Here is a 21,375-nt window from a genome sequence, read left to right on the forward strand (position 1 = left end):
ACCCTTAAACATGAGGTATCCATCGAGAGATCTGCCCCAGGTTACCTCTCTCTGGGTCTTCCCAGAGTAGCACGGGAGCGATGGCTGCCTATCTCCTCAGCACAGACACCCACCAGCCCCTACCAGTAGGTAGGATGAAGAACTTCCAGCTATCTGAGTCCACAACAGTGGTATTTCTTTACACCAGACTTCTGGGATTAAGCTGTGTGACTCAGCGGGGTGGTCTTTAGACTTTTATAACTGTATCATGGCCGGGGCAATGGCCCCGACCATTTTGACTCGAGCTGAACGGTGGGGAACTTGAAATCCGCTCCTCTGGCCACAGTGCACTAATAGTCCGGTCTTATTAACTCCTGTCCTTGACTCATTTTTTGTCTGTTTTTCCTTATGTGTCTGTCACCAGTTCTCCCATCCCTATTAAACTGTGAGGTACCTTGGGGAGCCAGGGAACATGTCTAATTCTTATAAAGGTAATGTTTCCCCCAGTGCTGAATAGTGTTTTGCACACAGTAGATGCTTAAAATTATTACTATTTGGTTCCTCAGGGAATGTGTCTGCTAATTGTCATATCGTTTTCTCCCAAGCACTTAGTACAGTGCTCTGCATAGTAGGCGCTTAATAAATACCACTGATTAATTACTCCTTTTACCACCCTTAGGGGCAGTCCCCTGCCTTTCTTCCCTTCCAATTTGGGTCCTGCTTTCTTGGCTCTTGTGATTCTGGCAGTCCTGAAAATGTAACTGTAAGAGGAACCAAAAATGATCTACATAAATGAGAAATATGGTTTGTTACACCAGACTGTGGTGCATTTTACTAAGATTGGTACCTATCCCACAGGCAATGAAGTCTGAAGCAAATCCAAAACACCCAAGTCATTTTTCATTCCGCATCTACTATATACACTGAACTCAACCATCTTCATAAAATTCTTTACATGTACCAAATAAACTTGCATTTTTTTTTGTTATAGTATCTTTTTTCATCCATTCTTTCTAGGCCTGGGATAATTACAATGTGGCTGAATGTCATAAGAATTTAACGGATTTGGGAGCTGGAATGTCCACACACCAGTTTTCTTTGCTGATGAGAAAACTTAAGAGCAATGGTTTACAATGAGACCAGCGACCACTTTGGGGGCAACCAGCAGCAAAGGCCGTGACTCCCAAACCCCATCCCTTCCCATCCGACTCAGAGCCAGAAGGTATCCTGGTTCCAGGTGGGTAAATCAACAATGGAGAGTCTCTAGGAGTGGACAAGACCAATTTTAACTGCTCTAAAACAAGTCATCAATTTTCAGCATAGTAGCACTAATATAGCAAATGAGGTTATTCTGTGAATCCTATTGTCAAAGCTTTCTAGGTTTGCTTAATCTGAACTGCACTGGCTTCAAAGACTTGTGTTCAACATGCTCATGTACCAATTTCTCTAAACCCATAATGAGATACTCTATCTTAGGTTTCAGAGATCATGACAGGATGGTCTAAAAAAAAAAAAAGCTCACCTCTTTCTGCATAAATATAACCCTATGCTCTTTCTAAGTTTACCTCAACGTTTCATACTTAAGTCCAGCTTCCTGGCCTCACAAGGGGGATAGGGGGAGGAGTTCTCACTGGAATTTTGCCATTTTGTTCTACCCTCTATGTTTACTAGTTACAGCAGCAGATTCGGCTTCAACTTCCAGATCTACCACTGGATAGCAAAAGATGACCACATTCCACATATCTCTCCAGGCCATTATCAACCAGAGTTTTGGGGCCAGATGTGTTTTCCTTCAGGGTAAATCCAGAATTCCACAGAAAAGCAAATCTGCTCCTTCCCTTTCAAGCAGGGGAACTACTAACCCCAGTAGTTCCGTTGCCCCAATTTCTCTATTTTGATGATGGAAGATGCCACTTCAGAATTTTTTTTTAAAGAATCAAACTACCTCTAGGGCTGTGTTATTGAAGAACCCCACAACTTTGCTTATAGTACCTGTGTCGTCAACTGATGCCACATACAAAACCACTTCTAATACCTACAGAGATGTATGTTATGGGGAGAACAATCCCTAATAGTATCCATCCAAAACAGGTAATGAAAACATACAATCCATATCTGAATGTATTAAAAAAAAAAATTGGAAGTTTTGATGTAAGTTTCTTTGCACACAATCACTTTTAAACCGTGGCAGTGACTTAGTCGTACCACCATAAGATTTTGGCACTTCGAAGAACCTATGATCCAATGTTCACAATTGGAAACACGGTCAAGAAATGAGTGAGATAGCAGTTTGATCAGCACGTAGGTTCGGCTTATGTACTTCCTTTTGTTATGTGGTGAAACTAGTTTCTGCTCGCAGCTGAAATACTATAGGTTTCAGAGTACCTCCTGTTTGTGTTTACCAACTGACATTCATATCTTCGTTACCTATCAGCCCTAGAGTTCCTGTGCATTTGTTTATGGGTTTTATTTAGTGACCTGGCCCTTAGTAGCTGTCGAAGTAACCCAAGACGCCAAAGAATCACATATTGTTCCTTGGGACGTTTCATGAGGCCGAGACCTCACAATCAAGAAAGCAGCTCCAAGCGTACTCATGATCACAGCAGGTAAGCACTTGCCTTATTACACACCTGCTACAAAGGCTCCTACAGTTGACTGTACTTCAGAATGAACTGATACATCTCTCAAATAATCACAAGACAATTCTGGAACCACAGCCCACTTGACACCAAGTTGGATGAATATAGTTCTTGGATTTCTGAAGAGAAGACCTCCCTGGAAGTAGAACAGGGAGAGCTGAAAGACTGGGAATAATGTTCCAGAGACACCTAACAAGGAAACCAAATCTTAAAGCCATCAATCACTCCTCTAAAAGGACTTCCATTTATGAAAAATATGAGAATCTGAGAAGAAAAAACAAAACAGGAATTTAAACAGAGAAGAGTGCAATTAGTTTTTAGGAGCAACCCACTTTGAAAGGATATCTTCTGACGTTCCCAATGTATTATCACAGTTTTTAAAAAGTCATTGATTTTCGAAAACACAGAATTCTAAGAAATGCTTCCATATCATATGTAACTCTGAGAATGACATCCTCATGATTAAAATGAAGAAAAAAAGACAGTTGATCATTCAGGCTTCTTAGATGAATAATTTATGTCTAGAAAGTATTGCCATGTTGCATATAAATGGGAAAAAATAACGCTTACTCTTTTTGATCACCTCAGGTTTCTAGTAGACTTTTGTGTTTACTATCTAGAGAATTTAAAAAGTGGTAACAGAGGCAAAGGAATCACCCAGCCCCATATGTAACCTATTGGCCTGCCCAACTCTCTTCCCTGTTACCTGGGCATTTTCCAGTTAATGGGGAAGAGAGGAGGACACTGTGTACTGTCCTCCATCTGGGCATGAGTCTATCTGAGGGGCTATGGAAAAAAATAACCCAAAGCGGGTCATACAAAAGGAAAAACAGAAGGTAGCCCTTTTTTGACTTTTTGAGCTGACTAGTAAATACTCTGACATTATTATAGATTTAGATGATGTTTAGCAAACTGGAGAAACAACAATAACAAAATATTTCTGTATGGAATGTGACCTGAAATTATGAAATGGTTAATCAGAATAGGCTTGGAACAAGAACTGCTTCCTAACCAAAATTAGAAACATTCCAAGGAGTCCCCTTTTTTTTTTTTGAGGGGTGTCAGTCTGTCATTTATTGAGCACTTATTGTGTGCAGAGCACTGTACTTAGCGTTTGGGATAGTACAGTATATCAGAAACATTTTCTGCCCACAGTGAGCTTAAGAGTCGAGAGAACTGTAGGCCGGGGGCAAGAAAGAGAGACATCTTCAGTATCTTGGAAATGAGTGCCAAAGATACACAGAACAAAAAGGTGTCTGCTTCCAAACGAGCACTGGGAAAAGCCTTTGGAAGACAAGTACCAATGACTCATTCTTTAGTTGCAAACTGGGTGAAGTTTGGGCTGCTCTGACTAGCTTAACATATGAGCCAGGTTTTTCCTCTCCCTAGTTATGGCAAAAGAATGGTTGGTTGCATGTGAAGACTGCCCTCGTGGACACTCACCTCAATGGTTAGTGGTGTGCCAGATATTATCAGTCTCTGGATGAATTTATGCAAACCTGGCTCCTATTTTGGGCCTATACAGTTTCCTGTGATAAATTCCCAATTGCTCCCACTTGCCGGGTAAAATGTTTCCTTGTAATTCCAGTGGTGTGAATCAATAAAATTCACAATTCCATATGTGCCCTTTCCAAACTCTTTTGTTAACTTCAGTCACGTTCCCTTTAACTCTTTACCTTTCTGTTTGTCTTTTCCAATTAGGGTGCTAATCTTTCAGGTGATCCTCAGATAGAAGTTGCTCCAATCCACTAACCACTTTGACGATCCTCTGCTGTGCCTTCTCCAGCGTTATTTGTCCTTCCTAAGATGTGTGCCATTCTGGATGCTGCAGTACAACAAGATGAGTAAACCGTGTTTTTATATAGGGGCAAAATTCTGCCCTTTATTTTGTTTTCTATACTCTTCATGGTGCCCAGCAATTATGTGTTTATCTGCCACAACATTAGATCTTACAAGTTTCTATTTCCAAGTTCTTCATTTTTTCTTAGACACCACAGTTTCGAACATTCTTGTCAGGAGAAACCAAGCATCCATTTGTCCAAGTGAAAGGCATAGGTACTTTTACGGCACGTGATTTTCAGCTAAATTGAACAAGCTTCAAAAAGATCTATAGAGTACCTTTGAAACCAGCCACCACACAAGTCTCCCTGAACCAAGAGAGAGACAATTAAAAAAATTTTTTTTTTTTTTTTTTTTTACAAACTGAGTATCTGAATCCTCTCTAGCACTTTGAATCAGAGGCTGCACCAATTTTGCAGATCAGACATTTTAAATCATTCTCCTTTTCAGATATAGCACAATGGACCAGACAACTTCTCAGCCTCAAATATTCCACCTTTTAAGCACTAGAGCAAAAGTAAAGTTGTGAGAAGATACTCTTTGAAGTCTCTTTATAAGACCAGGCTCCCCAGGAACACCAAATTCTTGGAAGACACGGAGATCTGGGCCATCAGAGGAGAAGAGGAGATCATTTCAGCCCATTTGCTGTCGGATAATAAATCGATGGCATTTATTAAGTACTTGCGATATGGCAGACGCTGTGCTAAATGCTGGGGCATACACATAAGGACTCACAGTCCAAGATGTGAGGTTTTATTGCAACCATTTACTCGACGATATTCTGGATGAGTTTTTACCATTTCAGGTCCGCGTGAGAAATTGTTAATACTGAAATCAAGAAGGATCAATCCAACTTCTAGAATTCTCAGCTTTTCCCCAATATGTTTTCCAACAGTTCAAACACCAGGTGGTTCTGCTTTATATTTGGGCAAAAGTAGTATGTAATTTAACCTTGGTTTTGGGGAAACACACAAGGAACACACCCCAACTAAGTCTGAGTTGGATTGGCATGCTACTTGAGAACAAACAGCCTGTCTTAGGACAGGATTTCCCCAAGCTGAATTAAGAGACCAGAGGGTAAGAAAGAAGGGCAGGCACTCATTCCTCTTAGCCTCAAAAGCAAATCCTTGGGGTAATCTGAAGATCCTTCTTGGAATGACAGGTCACTGGACTAAAAATAGAGCTATTCATAAAAATAGATGTCTGGGCCCCATAATTAGCAGGAGTATTGGAAAACCTAAATCAAAGTTTACAGCTCAGTTTCTTTAAAAGGGCCACTGCCTCTTCTGGCCTCAAGATGCACGGGAGGAGCTGGTAAAAGTAGCCATTACTCCAGACAAGAACACAATTCATCCTGCAGGCCAGATTTGGGTTAGCTCAGAAATAGCGGTTTTGATCCACAGCATCTCCTACTTTCAACAATGGATGCAGGTAGCACTCTTCCAAGTCCAGAGGTGTGTGAGAGTTACAGTCAGGATGCACAGCTGGTTCCGAGGCAGGGAGAAGCCACTGTGGAGAAGACTACCTGAAGTTCTTGGAATTAAGTGCCTCTGCTCTACTTTCACTGGGGCCCAACCAGCCGCGGTTGAAAAAGGTGTCGCTTGCCCACCTACACTTTTCGTTCAACCAGGTTGCCGAAGTTGATGCTTCTCACTGCTTCGGTCACCCCCGTTAGCTTGTTTTTTTTCCACATCTGTACAGGCATGCTCCTCACAGTTTAGGAGCAGGGAAAGAGAGTGAAATCCAAAATGCCAGGGTTCCAATGGCGCTCCAAGAGTTCTAATGCTGTGGCATTAACATCAGTTGGGAAGATTTGCTGTTAATTGTTAAATTATCCCCCAGTACCTACATTTTTAATCAGGTCAGAGGAGTTTTTCCACTCATCCCAAGTGAAAGACTAATCGGTTATTTCTATGACCAGACTAACTTAAGAAATTCACATATACAAACACAAACAGTGGGGGGAGACAACAGGGGGTGTCCCAAGCCTCCTCCTTTCCCAGCCAACCATTCCTGCCAGTGTTCGTGCTACCCCTGCCACCTCCATAGCCAGCTCCTTCTCAAATGTTGGCTCTGTTGCTTCTCTTTCCCTAAGCAGACCCGTTGGCTAGAGGTTCTGACCCCTATTTTCCATGGCCCAAGCCTTCTCAGGCAAAGTGACCGAAAGGTGGTGAAAACTACTTTAAGGGACATGGAATGGATGTATCATTGTTTTCTGTAGAAGCAGCGTGGCAATAGTACCTTTGGAAAGAGCACGGGCTCAGTCTCCTGTGTGACCTTGGGCAAGCCACTTCACTTTTCTGTGCCTCAGTTACCTCATCGGTAAAAGGGGGATTAAGATTTGAGCCTTACTTGGGACAACCTGAATACTTTGTATCTACCCCAGTGCTTAGAACAGTGCTTGGCACATAGTAAGCGCTTAAATGCCATAATTATTCCCTCTAGACTGTGAGCTTGGGGACAGGGACTGTGTCTATTGCTGCACTGCATTTTCCAAGCACTTAGTACAGTGCTCCGCACATAGTAAGCATTCAATAAATATGACAATGAATGCATGAATGAACATCACGGAAACTTCCTGGGGAATGAGGAGAGGAAGGGGAAGGGTATCTATTTAAAAGGACACTACCACTAATCCGTGATAACCTCACAAGAACGCACAGTCTAGCTAAAAACCTTGCATTTCATCAAAAAGTCGACAATCAGTTGCTATAAATGAAGTGAAAAAAGGGGCAGAAATAACTACTTCAAAGAGTTCTGCAATGACATCTCTTTCTCTGACTCTGGGAGACACACACACATCTTGGGTGGGTCCCTTTATATTAAGAAGGTACACAGGTTCACTTTCAGTTTGAACAGAGTGAATCAAGAGCCACTGTAAACAGGAATAATCTTATCATTTCATCCCTACTCCCTTTCCAGAAGGAAAAGCATTTTTAGTTTGCCAGTCTTGGCCACGGTGATGCCACTCAAATGGAAAAAGCAGAATATGGTACCCACCGGAAGCTAATGAGGACTCATGCATAAATGAGCCTTTTATGAAGAGGCAACAAAATTCCAAAAGAACTTTCACAACATCTTGGCCTCGAATCAGATCCATGAGCAAAGACACTAGACCAAAAAAAAAAATCAGGCTCCTGGTAATCTCAGAATAGGTAGAAAGCCTCAAGGAAGGAAGACTTCACAAAGAAAAGTCTCCAAAAAATTAATATGAAACCCATTTTGGGGTGCAGGGGGAGAAAATCATATTAGGTGATCAGTATTTAAAAATAATTTTGTTCATTATGGAAATAATTTGTAATATGTGAGACCCGCTAGGAGCGGCAACTGATTACCACCTTTATGAATAACCTAAGCATTATAAAAGCAATAACCTTAAACATTCTCTTCCTAAAGCTTAAAGAACTGGCTAGCTTTAGTATAAGGTTAATGACATCTCAATAATCAAGTTAAAGGTCATCGTCTATTTAATTTGCACACGAGTAAAAGTTCTAAATGAGACACATGCATCACAGCACAAGAATAAAGTTAAACAGATCCTATCAAATAAAAACAAAGCCAGAATGTCTGAGGACCCTACCACAAACACAATAGGCCCACTGGCACACCCAATTTTCTGGTAGAGTCTTGCTACTAATGACTAACATAATATTCCCTGTGGTCTCCACAATCACGCAGACCATGGAAAAAAAAAAACCAACACAAAATCTCTCCACCCCATAAGGTCTAAAATAGACATTTAAAAAAGTTATTTTTAAAGATGGCAAGGTGTTTTGTTTTGTTTTTTTTAAGAAATTCAATATTTATACAGTTTTATCCAGTGGCTCAAATGAAAATATCCATTACTAGACAATTTGATAATTACTTCCTGATAAGCCAACATTTCCCTTGAATAAATGCTAAATCCCATTCCCCAGTTAACTTAGATGTTGCTCATAACACCCTCTCCTGAAAATTACAATGACATTAAAAAGCCCATAAATGAATCTCTAAGACTGCACACTGATCATACTGAGTTAAATAATGCTACCAACCTACAAGGATACCATTTCAATATGATCAGAGTAAACAGTGCTTTTCAAACACTCCCTCCACCCCCAGAAATTCATTTGCAGTTGGTATAGCGTCTGCTCAATACTGAACTTAAGATCTCAGATAAAACTATTTATGGCAGTGAGCTGGCAATTGGCAAGTAACACAGACAGACCCAGCAAAGGAGGTCCACGCCCTTTGAGATCAGGGTGCACAATGAAACGCCACAGCAGCGCAACACCCTTCCCGTACAAAGCCGCTCTGGGGCTCAACAGTCTTACAGTGGTGCTCTGGGACTTGCCGATGTACCCGAGGTAGTGGAAAGTCAGAGGACTTACATGGACAAGTTAGGAGATGGAACCCCCCTATCATCAGCTAGGTTCCCAAGGTGGCTCGGCGTTGAAGTCGAACTGCTCTCTATAAAGCACTTCTCCTAGACCTTCTGGATAGTTGTATACCTGGTCAGAAAGTTCGCCCTAGAGAGAGAGAGAGAGAGAGAAAAAAACCCAAAAAACACAAAATTAGAAAGTGTTCTTACCTCAAGAATGCGACATGGAACGGCAAGAAAAATTAAAAACCACACAACTTTTCCAAACATCTGAGTGGTCGGTAATCACGATATTTAGTAAGTGGCTACTTGTGCCCAGCACTATGGTAGATACGAGATCATCAAAACGGTCACAGTCTCTGTCCTATCCATGGCTCACAATCTACAAGGTAGGGAGCCAGTGTGCTCTACAGCTGAGGAAAATGAGGCACAATGAAGTCATGTGATTTGCCCAAGGCCATACAGCAGGCAGGTGGCAGTCGAGCCTAGAAGCCTGGGTCTCCTGACACCCATGATTGGGCTCATTTTCCTAGCCCAACAACTACCCCCAAAGTATGACGTTAAAGTTACTTAAAAGGTTCAACTAGGAACTTTGAAGCATCAGTTTTTGTTTAATCTGGAAGTTGGAACTGTTGACCTTAGATATGGTAAATTGTCATGAGAAATCCAAAAGTGCTCTGAAAAAGCCTGAAAGGACCTCAAGGAAGTTTAAATTCATATCATTAAAATGGCAGCCTAAATGACCAAGAGTAAACAGGTTAAAGGAATGAAGGCAAGGATCTGGACTGTAGCCGAAAAATAAAGATGCCAAGTCAAGAGTGGAATTTCACTTCACCGGAGTGTATTTTCAGATTGATGCAATCCCTAGCCTCACCTTTAAAAATGCTTTGTACAAATAAACCAATATGGTTGGATAAACATCCAGTTTTTAAAATAAAATAAAACCACCCGAAAATATTTACTATGAGAACTGGCATAAACTGGTCAGCTTCTAGGTCGTGTTCTTTCTTCAGCTACTCCACATCATTTTAGCGCATCTCCTTAATATTTTTCAATCCTTTGGAGTTTCTTTCCAATCTCCCAGATGGCAAGCTGCCCACCTTGGAAAGAGCCAAAAATACTAGCCCACCTCTGACACTGCTATGTCTACCCTACCTATAACAAAGTCAAAGGCCCAGAAAGAGTGAAAAAATTAGAGTCCCAAGGACACATTTTACAGCTGCTTTTCTTTAGTCAAGTTACAGCAGAGGCTTGATGTTTAGGGTGGCAGGCTTCAAGGGCCTTCAAGAACTGCACCCTGACAACTGTCAGAATAAGGCTCTAAAATGAGCCATGAAAAAAACAAAGCTATGCAGTGGTTTCACCCCCAAAGAGTCTACTTTGATTGCTTGGTCCCCAATTCCAGTGTGTAACCAAATGGCAAGATCCAGGTGAATTAGCCAAATTGCCCCTTTCCCACTCACCTGAGACCTTCATTGCCCCCCGCCCCCCTTCTAGACTGTGAACCCATTGTTGGGTAGAGATGGTCTCTATCTGTTGCCAAACTGTACTTTCCAAGCGCTTTAGTACAGTGCTCTGCACATAGGAAGCGCTCAATAAATACAACTGAATGAATTGCCCACTTCTGAAATCAATCAATGGTATTCACTGATCCCTAACTGTACAGAACACTGAACTAAGTTCTTCGGAGTGTACAATATGAGTTGGTAGACACATTCCCTGCCCACGAAGAGCTTATGATCTATAGAGGGTTGACAAGTATTCATAAAAATAAATAACAGATGTGCATAAGTGCTGTGGGGTAAACACCATCAGCTTAAAGGCACAGATCCAAGCACAGATGCAACGGTGATGCAGAAGGGAGAGTGAGTCTGGAAGGAGAGGGCTAAATTGGAGAAGGCCACTTGGAGGAGATGTAGTTTTAATAAGGCTTTGCAGTTGGGAAGGGTTGTGATCTGACTGACAGGAAGAGGGGATAGAGATCCAGGCCAGAGGCAGGACACGAACGAAGGGTCAGCGGCGAGATACACGAGACTGAGGCATGGTAAGTAGGCAGGTATCAGGTCTACCAACTTTAATGTATTGTACTCTCCCCAGCCCTTGGCACACTGCTCTGGACACAGTAAGTGCTTAATATCATTGATTGACTGAAAAGCAAAGTGTGCAGACTGGGTTGAAGTAGAAAGTCAGTGACGTAAGGAAGGAGGGGACTGAGTGGTAAGGAGACATGGGCTGAACTTTTTAAGAAGGGAAAAAAAAGCCGACAATTAGTCTCCCCACTGCTCAAAGCCTTATTGAAGGATTGAGGGCACATCTCCGAGAGGACTTTCCTGACTAAACCCTCCTCCTTCCTCTTCCAATCCCTTCTGTGACACCTTGACTTGCTCCCTTTATTCATCTTCCCATCCCAACTCCACAGCACTTGTGTACATATCTCTAATTTACTTATATTCGGGTCTGTCTCTCCCTCACCCCCGCCCCTAGACTGTAAGTTCATCATGGGTAGGGAATGTGTCTGTTATAGTGTACATTCCTAAGTGCTCTGTACAGTGCTCTATATACAGTAAATGCTCAATAAATACAACTAAAAGAACAAAACAGGAGTTTGGGGCAATAGACCCTAGATCCCACTATCCTCAACCAAGGAAAGAGACCTGCCTTCTACTGTGACCCAAGAAGTTGGGCACTACTGCCACGTCAGCTTGCTATTCCAGCAGGGGAAGAAGGAAGAGGGGGAAAGCTGGAAGCCACCAGTTCCTGCTTTTGCCCAAATAATTCCAGAGGCCAGTCCTGCTTTTAATTGCCCACTTACTTGCATATTAAGAAATAACCAGAAGACGTACAAGTAGGCATACCCACATACTCAACATTTAAAAATAAACATTACAGGTCTCCATCGGCCTTGCCGGGGTAAGAGAGAGGGTGAGACTGTGTGTTGGGGGCGGCGCACAGGTTGGAGGAGGTAAAGGGGAATTGGCCCGCTGAGAATTTGTCAGTTATTCCACATCGGATAACTGTCTGGCCTCATTCATTTACCTCCCCAACTATTCCAGATGGACATCTGTTTCAAGGCCAATTGGGATAATCCATTTTCTACTGCATATGCATAAATAGCTGTTCTTTGTATTAAATGATGCAACTGGTCAGACGTCATCTAAGTGTACATGCGTATGGTGTCGAGAGACAGATTTTCCACACTGAACAGATATTATGGCATTTAAGCACTAACAATATGCTAAGCACTGAGACAAAAGGTTAGAGTGGACCCACACCCTGTCCCTTGTGGAGCTCACAATCTATTCTATCCCCATGACAGTAGAAATAACATTTATTAACTATTATGTGCAAAGCACTGTATTAAGTGCTAGGAAAGAGCGACAGATGAAACGAGGTAACAGATACAGTCTCTGGCCTTATTCATCCAAGAATAAGGCAGGGGGTGCAGGGAGTTGGTGACAGACACAGAAGCAGCAACATGGTAGCGGACAGAGCACGGGCCTGGGATTCAGAAGGTCGTGGGTTCTAATCCCGGCTCTACCACTCGGCAAGTCCCTTCACTTCTCTGTGCCTGTTACCTCATCTGTAAAATGGGGACTGAGACTGTGAGCCTGATATGAGACAGGGACTGTGTTCAACCCAATTTGCTTGTATCTACCCCAGCGCTTAGTAGAGTGACTGGCACACCAGTAAGCATTTAACAAATACCACAGTTATCATCATTATTATACACTAACAAAAATAGAAAAGCACCTCGTGACTCAGATCAGCAGTCCTCCAGTTCCAGTGATGACCTTTTGACCATTCTAAAAGTTGAAAGACACGGTGGCACGGAGATGGAACAGTCTTTCTCCTGTGCCATTGGGTCCTGGAGGCCAGCTGACAAAGTTGAGGTCCACAGAGGTTAAAATGACCTGTCCAAGGGTCACAGCAGGCTGGTAGCAGGGCTGACATTAGAACCCCGCTCTCCTGATTTCCAGTCCTGGGTTCTTTCTGCTAGGCCACAATATCTACTTGCACAGATATTGAGACACCTTCAGAAGCCCCTTGCCCAACCAAGGAGAGCAGTGCATTTCTCAATAGTACAGCTATCAAGAGTGCTGCCAAAAAGCATCGGCTACCTTCGGCAACCAAGATACCAACACTGGGATGTCTATTTGCATATGACTTTAGGTTTGGGGTGAGAGTGAAGAGAGTCTTATTAGCAGGATATGCAACAGATTGGTTTTTCAGCCAATCAGTCAAAGGTATTTATTGAGCGCTTGTGTGCAAAGCCCTATTCTACACACTTGGGAGAGTACAGTAGACCAGACACATCCCCTGCCTGAAATTCCAGGAAAATAGTGGTGAGTCTTGATGCTGGTCTGGTGGAAAGAACATGGGCCCAGAGAACAGGAGCCCTGGATTCCCATTCTGTCTCTGCGAGGAGAGGAATGCCTGTTGGGACTGGGCCATGAGTGATGAAGCCTTCTGCCTGGAGAACTACCACTTAAGGCATGCTACAAGGTAGACAGGCCTAGCAAGAATCCTGAAAAACAGCTGACTAACATGGGCGGTGAAGACCACAGTGGCTATCTAGGCAACCATCTGCTGGGTTAGAGCACCGAGGCACAACATTTGAATGATGAGACAGTCACTTTGGCTGTTGCTGGGTCTAATATTAAAAACAAAAAACACCCAGAACAAAACACACACCTGTGTGTACCTCAATGGGCTACAGCCCTGCTTACTCATTTGTAGCCCTCTGGGCAAGTAAGTGGCAGGGATGACGGACACGAAACGCAAGCGGTACTGAGCAAATCAGTTATGCACTCAGCCACCTGGAGCACTTTCCTTGCCATTTCCCTACTCTTTATAGTACTGAAAAGTCTCCCCTGCTAGATGGTGAATTCCTGAGGGCAGGGATCATGCCTTCTGCGTCTATCTCTGAACACAATGAGTTCTATTGATTATAGTGATGGTCAGAATCAATCACTTCACAGATTTTGGGTGGTTCATGAGGTCTGATGACTGAGGCTCACCTGTCACCCATCGGGAGATTCCTCAGTTGAGATATTCACAAAAGCGTCAAGAAAATAAATCAGGGAAAGCGATGGGCCGGTATCCTGGCCGAAGACATGCACTGATAGGAGATGGGGAAAAGGGATGGAGAATAGTCGCGGTCCGGTCAGGACCGTCTTTACTTCTGTCCTTTTAGATGTGCTTAGGAAAACTGCTCTGCGGTGCTTATGCTTAACAAATATTGCCCCTGAGAACGGGGAAGAAGGGGGAGGCCTCAGAATTCCTGGTCACACCACTTCCTTTTTGTTCCAACTAGTAGGAGAATTTGGGGGGTCCCACAAAACAAGACAAAGGAAGGCTTCGGCCTTATTCCTCTGAGCAAATATGGCAGGAGGTGGTCTTTACATTTATTTGCCTACCACTGTCTTTGATACCTAGGCATGCGGGTGAGTAGTCAACTATGATCATATGTGTCAGTTCCCTAAGGAAAGTGTGCCAAGAAAACCCTATCCCAGTGTCGTGTAAATTAAGCAAAGAGAATAATCAGTCAGGTCTCATTTCCCCAGCTAACCAGTTCACTGCTCGTTACAAGAATCAGGCAATCTTAGTTTGGGCTCTGAGCCCCTCCTCCCCCCCGAAAACCACCCTCAAACCGTACATCCTCTAAATGCAAACTATGCTAAGCACTGTAGAAGAAAAATGTTTTTTTTAAAAAAAACTGAAACTCACACTAGAGACCAACCACAGGAATTTGAATTTAATATCTGTCCCCGCCTTTAGACTAAGTTCCCTGAGGGTGGGGAGCGTGTCTATCAACTCTGCTGTATTGAACTCCCCACAAGCGCTAAGTACAGCGCTCGGCACACAGTGAAGTGCTCAGCAAATACCATACTGAATAAAACACACTGGTACCCTAATACAGCTAGGGCCTCACAAAGATAGGCCCAACTTTTCTGCTATCACCTTTGAGAATGGAATCCCATCTCAGGAGGAATTTCAATGTACCGTACGGTTGCTCCTCTGAAACAAAAACTCTTCAAGGTGAAAAACTCAGTGAACACAACCTCTCATAGAAATGGGTGGTCACACCTCAGCTAACTCAAAACAAGGGAACATAAACTCAGAAAATAACTTACCATTCTTTAGCCTGGTGGCTAGAAATTCAATTTCATGATATCATTGAAATTACAGCCAAATAACTACAAAGAATAATCGAGGAGACTGCCTAATCTCAATTGACGCGAATGAATTGTAGGAAGAAAACTAAAAGGAATTTCAGGGCTAGAGGAAGCTTGTGGCAAATGGAAAAGTGATGCCTGAATAAATCTTTTCCACTTGAAGACTCAGGAGAGACCCAAATCCTTGCTGAAACGGATGCCAAGCTGATCAACCTGATGCCAGATGTCAAGCCTATACTCCGCTAATTCTTTAAAAAAGGGAGAAAAATGCCTTTCCTGGTAAACAATATAAAGAGGATTCCACTCAGAATCATCAAGACCTCTAGGTGAAACAAAATTAGTTACTTCATTGAAACCACCTTCTCGGAAATAAAAATTGAGTGGGGGGGAAAGGGGGAGCGCAGAGCCCACTTGGACTGGTTTATCAACTATCAAAGAGTGAATGTCTATTGCTCTACCAAATAATTTAGAGTAATTCAGAGGGCGTTCCACAACAGCCTGTGTTATGCAGATGATTTGGTCATTCCATATGAAAGCCGACCCCACACAGTATAAGGGTTATGCACAAGCTCCAGCTTTAATCCTTAAGAGATCCTTGACCTTTCTTACTCCAACTCATCGGCAAGTGTTCATCAGTTCTTAAAAGCTGCAGGAGAGATAAAGTTAGTTATGTCATTCTAAAGGACTTTAGCCTCTGGCTTAAGACAAACCTCAAAGACGGCTACACTTCCTTAATCCTGAATACTTTCCCTTTATTAAAAGGTTTCAAATTTATTCACGCTAGAATAAGTTTAACAATCATTCTTTAAGTTAGAAGTTCTTCAGACTCATTACCTCCCAAAGACAGACCTTTTAAAGAAAAAGCCAGAGATCCTGGTGAATCAGCACTGCCCCAAAAAGTGCAGCGTAAATCTAACTGTTTGGCTATCAGATATACGGCATCCCCTTTACCAGCGTGGGTGAATATGTGTGGTTGTAGACACAAGAACCACTCTGAGTGAACTAAGAGTCATACGAACTTGAACCTTTTCAGATTATTCTTAAAATGCTAAGGCTACCGACTATTAAGGGATGATACCCTATTTTAGCCTCTGAAGGAAACATTTTGAGAAGCAAACAGCAGCATCCACCATTTAATCTGTCCTTTTCGAAGATTGACTGCATATCAGACTAATATATTAGTATAACTTTCTGACTAATACTGCCCCAAAAGAAATAGTACAGGAACATTTTAACCCACGGCCTACTGGACAGAGGGCGGGCCTGGGAGTCAAAAGGTCATGGGTTCTAATCCCAGCTCCGTCACTCGTCTGCTGTGTGACCTTGGGTGAGTCACTTCACTTCTCTGGGCCTCAGTTACCTCACGTGAAAAGTGGGGATTGAAAAGGTGAGCCCCACGTGGGACAGGAGACTGTGCCCAACCCGATGTGTTAGTATCCACCTTGGTGCTTAGTACAGTGCCAGGCACGGAGTAAGTGCTTAAGTACAGTAATTATTAGTCATAATGAAGCCCGCTTTTCAACCACCAGAAAGCTCAAACTAGTTTGAGTCCTTTAGTAGCTCAGTATTACAGAGCAAAAGGAGCACTACTAATCATTCAAGACCATAGTTGGTTTGCTCGAAAAACATGACATGGTAATCAGTTTTCTAGCTCACTCTGAAGGACACAAGTGTTTTAAGTACCCCTGCACAGGAATTAGAAATTAAAACCAATCCGTGTAGGAAAGGTCTTTCCCTAAGTATGCTTCTAGCCACCTTCTACTGCAAATGCTAGGATAAAAGTTAACGCAAGTTCACATTGGAGCCAATGGCTTGAAGTTCAGGCCATGTGTGCAGACTCAAGACTATATATGTAGTAAATAAATATGCATTTATAAATAAAAACCAAACTTCTTAATTGCAGCAAATATCTCCAAAATTCTAGCATCTGATAATTGGGCCTCGAATGAGACAGCCATTTTCAAACTGTTAATATTCTGATTAACACAGCCACAACCACCCAGTGCCTTTTTTCTTACATTGTTTTAGTGTTTGAAATAGTTTTTTTCCTGTGTGCGTCACCAGTGCCCCCCCCCCCCCACTTACTCGTAAGTGAGGAGCCCCTTGCAGAACAGCAACAATATCTATCTCTCACCCATCTACTCTCACCCAGCATTCGGTACTGTGCTTTTCACACAGTAAGACACTTAATACCATCACTACTACTCGCTGCTATATTTTTATCTTAGGCTACTCTACATGCCAACTAGAAAACTATGTGCTTTAGCACTGAAGGGGAAAAAAAAAAAAAACCCCAAATGCATTAATTAAACACGCAGTTGACCACTTGGCTTGACAGGGCATTATTTCACAAGCTTCCGTACTCTGTGTCGACTATATTTCAAAACCGTGTGAAAATCCGAGGCCGGAATCTGATTTGCCGAGGAGTTAAAAGTGTCGGCTCATCTCCACTCCCATCCAGCTAGTTGTCCTTAATAGGGTGCCTCGGGACCAGACCTCAAAAAGGACAAAACTTTCAAGTGAGTAAGCAGCCGGCAGATCACCCTGATCTTTTGCTACTTCTCTGAAAGCCAAGACAGGCCAGTCTGCGGGGAAGATTTCTAAGCGGCCGGCCAATTTCTTTCACCCACCCTATTTTGTCAAAAGAAAACCGGGGGAGGGGGGGAAAGGAGGTTCTACTTTACCCGAAAGGTCAGTCTCTCCTTATAAGGAAAAAGAATGTCACCTGCAACATTTAGAACGGTGTCATTGGAGTGGAGTCCTTCCCGTGAGGTTGCGGATGCAAAGGAGCCGCCGCCTGGCCCTTTCCTAGCCCAAGTGAGCAGGGCTGAGGGAAGGGGGACGCTTTATAATCGCACAGATCTGGGTGGGGGCAGAGGAGGTGGGGAAGAGAGGGAAACGGGGCAGTATTCCGGGCTGGAAAGGGCTCCTCCACCCAGGCCGTTGCAGCAGCAGTTGCAGCAGCAGCAGCATTGTTCACATAGTGACAGGAAGAAGAGAACTAGATTGGAGCGGTCCAGACCGGAACAAACCCCTCCTCCTCCTTCCTCATCGCCACCCACAACGGATTCAAAACAAAAAAACGCGCTAAAATGCTGCGGCACTGCAGGGAGGATGCTCCTTGGGGTTTCTGCCCACCAGGCCCGGACAGGAACGGGCAGATTTTGGGGCCGGGGGGGGGGGGGGGGGGGGGGGGGGAAAGCGTAAGAAGGGGAGCCGTTTCAACCCAGGGAAAGGACGCATCTTTTAACGGGTCTCTCCCCCATCGGGACCCTCCTCCATTGAACCTAACGGGAACGACCGACTGCAGGGGAAAAAAAAAAAGGGCCCTTCCCTCTAGCACATAAACCACACAGGCGGAATTCGGTGCCAGTAGCAGAAAAGGGAACCGATTTAAAGATGGTGGGTGAAGCCATGCCGGAAACAGCTGTCTCAAGGGCCTACTATCACCACTTGGATTTCAGGGCCCCCAAGTTAGATTCTCTCGATCTAAAGTCTTCCTTCCAACCCCGACCGTGGCTGAAGTGGGGCCTTAAGAATTTGACATTTCCTTTTTTTTTTTTTAAAAAAAAAAAGGGTGTCCTTCCTCCCCGGCTTTGGGAGGGGCTCAGGGTGGGCGTCGGCGGGTGGCCCGGGCCCTTCCGACCGTGCGGTGGCAACCCCGGTCGTAGATGCGGCCCTGTCACCGGGGTCGTAGCCACCGCGATGGGAGACCCCGATGGGTGTTGGAGTAACCCCCCACCCCTCCCAGCGCTCAGAATAGTGCTTTGCACATAGTAGGTGCTTAGACACCATCATTAGAGACAGCGTGGCTTAGTGGCAAGGGCACGGGCTGGGGAGTCAGAAGAGCCTAGGTTCTAATTCTGGCTGCTGGGTGACCTTGGGCAAGTCACTTCACTGGGCCCCGCTTACCTCATCTGTAAAATGGGGATTAAAAGGGTCAGCCCCACGTGGGACAACCCGATCACCTTGTATCCCCCCCCCCCGCAGCGCTTCGCACGCAGTAAGTTTATTGTAAAAACGAGAATCGAAGGGGTGAACCCCGCGTGGGACAACCCGATCACCTTGTATCCCTCCCCGCAGCGCTTCGCACCTAGTAAGCGCTTAACAAATACCATCCCGATTATTGTTAAAACGAGAATCGAAGGGGTGAGCCTCGCGTGGGACAACTTGTTCACCCCGTATCTCCTCCGGCGCTTAGCACAGAGTGAGCGCCTAACGAATACCCCGATGATGATGATGAGCCGACGGGGATGTCCCACTCCCCAGCCGAGGCCTGGGGTGGGGGGGTCGGCCTTGGGGAAGGTCCGGTGACTAATCCTTACTTTGCAAGAGGCGCTGCGGCCTTGAGTGACAGCCGCCCCGGCCAGTGGGAGGGCCCCGCCCCGAGGCTTCCAGAAAGGACCGGCCGCCCTGAGCCCCCCCACGCCGTTTCATTCATTCGGTGCTATTTACTGAGCGCTTACTCCGTGCAGGCCACCGGCCCGCCCCCAGCTGTCACCGACCCGCGCGTCTCCGTGCCCAGCGCCCGGCAGTCGCAGGACGTGGGTTCCAATCCCGCCCCCGCCGCGCGAAGCGAGCCCGGGCTGGAGTCCGAGGTCATGGGTTCGAATCCCGGCTCCCGCCGGGTGACCTTGGGGCAAGTCATTCTCCCCTCCTCTGGGCCCCAGCTCCCTCATCTGGAAAATGGGGATGAAGCCTGTGAGCCTCGCGTGGGACAACCCGGTGACCCCGTATTGGTCGGCGCTTCACAGATACCAACATTACTATCTGGAAAATGGGGGGACGAAGACTGGGAGCCCCCCAGGGCTGATGACCTTGCATCTCCCCCGGGCGCTTAGACAGTGCTTGCCACACTGCACACACCTTTCATTCAATAGTGTTTATTGAGTGCTTACTATGTGCAGGGCACTGTCCTAAGCGCTCGGAATGGACAAATCACCTTGCATCTCCCCCAGCGCTTAGTGCTTGCCACAGCGTTTAGCACACCCCTCGCACCTCCCCCAGCGCTTAGTGCTTGTCACCCCTCGCACCTCCCCCAGCGCTTTAGTGCTTGTCACACAGTTTAGCACACCCCTCGCACGTCTCCCAGCGCTGAGTGCTTGTCACACAGCTTAGCACACCCCTCGCACCTCCCCCAGCGCTTAGTGCTTGTCACCCCTCGCACCTCCCCCAGGGCTCAGTGCTTGTCACACAGCTTAGCACACCCCTCGCACCTCCCCCAGCGCTTTAGTGCTTGTCACACAGTTTAGCCCACCCCTCGCACGTCTCCCAGCGCTTAGTGCTTGTCACACAGCTTAGCCCCCCTTGCACCTCCCCCAGCGCTTAGTGCTTGCCACAGCGCTTAGCACACCCCTGGCACCTCCCCCAGCACTTAGTGCTTGTCACCCAGTTTAGCCCCCCTGGCACCTCCCCCAGCGCTTAGCACACCCCTGGCACCTCCCCCAGCGCTCAGTGCTTGCCACAGCGCTTAGCACACCCCTGGCACCTCCCCCAGAGCTCAGTGCTTGCCACAGCGCTTAGCACACCCCTGGCACCTCCCCCAGCACTTAGTGCTTGTCACCCAGTTTAGCCCCCCTGGCACCTCCCCCAGCGCTCAGTGCTTGCCACAGCGCTTAGCACATTCCTCGCACCTCCCCCAGCGCTTAGTGCTTGTCACCCAGTTTAGCACACCCCTCGCCCCTCCCCCGGCGCTCAGCACACGGCGAGCCTCCTCCATCATTTTTTTAAAAACAAAATGGGTCTGCCGGGCGTCCCCCCCCCCCCCCCCCTTCTCGCTCCTCCGGGATGCCCGGGCCGGAGGAGGGAAGCCGCACGTGGGACGGCTGGGGTGTCTCGTCCCTCCCCGCGGCGCTTAGGGCAGCGCTCTACACACGGGGAGGGGGTCGGTGGGGGGGGGGTGGGTGGGAGGGGAAGCCGAGGGTCGTTCCAAAGGGGACGGCCGGCGGCGGCGGGGCAGCAACGGCAGGGAGGTGACCACGCACACGCGTCCGCCATGTTAAAAGGCGGTCAGGACCGGCCGGCGACTCTCCCCTCCCCTCCCTTTTCCGCGCGCCCCTCGACTCACGTGAGATAACGGCCCAAAGAGTCGGGTAAAGCGTCTTCTCTTTTTAGGCGGAATTTTTAAAGAGGGATGTGGTTACCTAGAGCAGAAATAGCCGAGGCGGCCTGGGCCATAGGCTGCGGGGGGGAGACCGGGGGGGGGGGGAGGGGGGGGGAGGGCCGCGCCGACAGCAGCTGGGGGAGCGCGGGGGGGGGGAAAAAAAAAAACCAACCACGACCGGGGGGAGGGGGGGGGAAAGGAGAAAAAAAGGAGGAGCGGAGGAAAGAGCGGCCAGGCGACAAGGAGGCGACAGAAAAGAAAGAAGGAAGGAAGGAAGGA

General features: G+C 45.9%; 1 protein-coding gene across 5 annotated transcripts in view; it reads right to left on the reverse strand.

Moving 5' to 3' along the window:
* Positions 1–21,175, reverse strand: part of AZIN1 (antizyme inhibitor 1) — a 51,546-nt gene extending 30,371 nt beyond the window's left edge. The window contains exons 1-4 of one of the 5 annotated variants that reach the window (XM_029062521.2): positions 21,061–21,173; positions 8,828–8,965; positions 4,295–4,443; positions 2,610–2,754 (exon numbers count right to left, since the gene is read on the reverse strand). The gene's annotated coding sequence lies outside the window, so the exon portion shown is untranslated. Of the gene's footprint in view, positions 1–2,609; positions 2,755–4,294; positions 4,444–8,827; positions 8,966–17,718; positions 17,824–21,060 lie in introns of those variants that run through there. The other 4 variants (XM_029062522.2, XM_029062523.2, XM_029062519.2 and 1 more) reach the window with 4 other exon arrangements.
* Positions 21,176–21,375: the final 200 nt, after the last annotated feature.

Source organism: Ornithorhynchus anatinus, chromosome 4, assembly GCF_004115215.2.
Source record: "Ornithorhynchus anatinus isolate Pmale09 chromosome 4, mOrnAna1.pri.v4, whole genome shotgun sequence".
NCBI lineage: Eukaryota > Metazoa > Chordata > Mammalia > Monotremata > Ornithorhynchidae > Ornithorhynchus > Ornithorhynchus anatinus.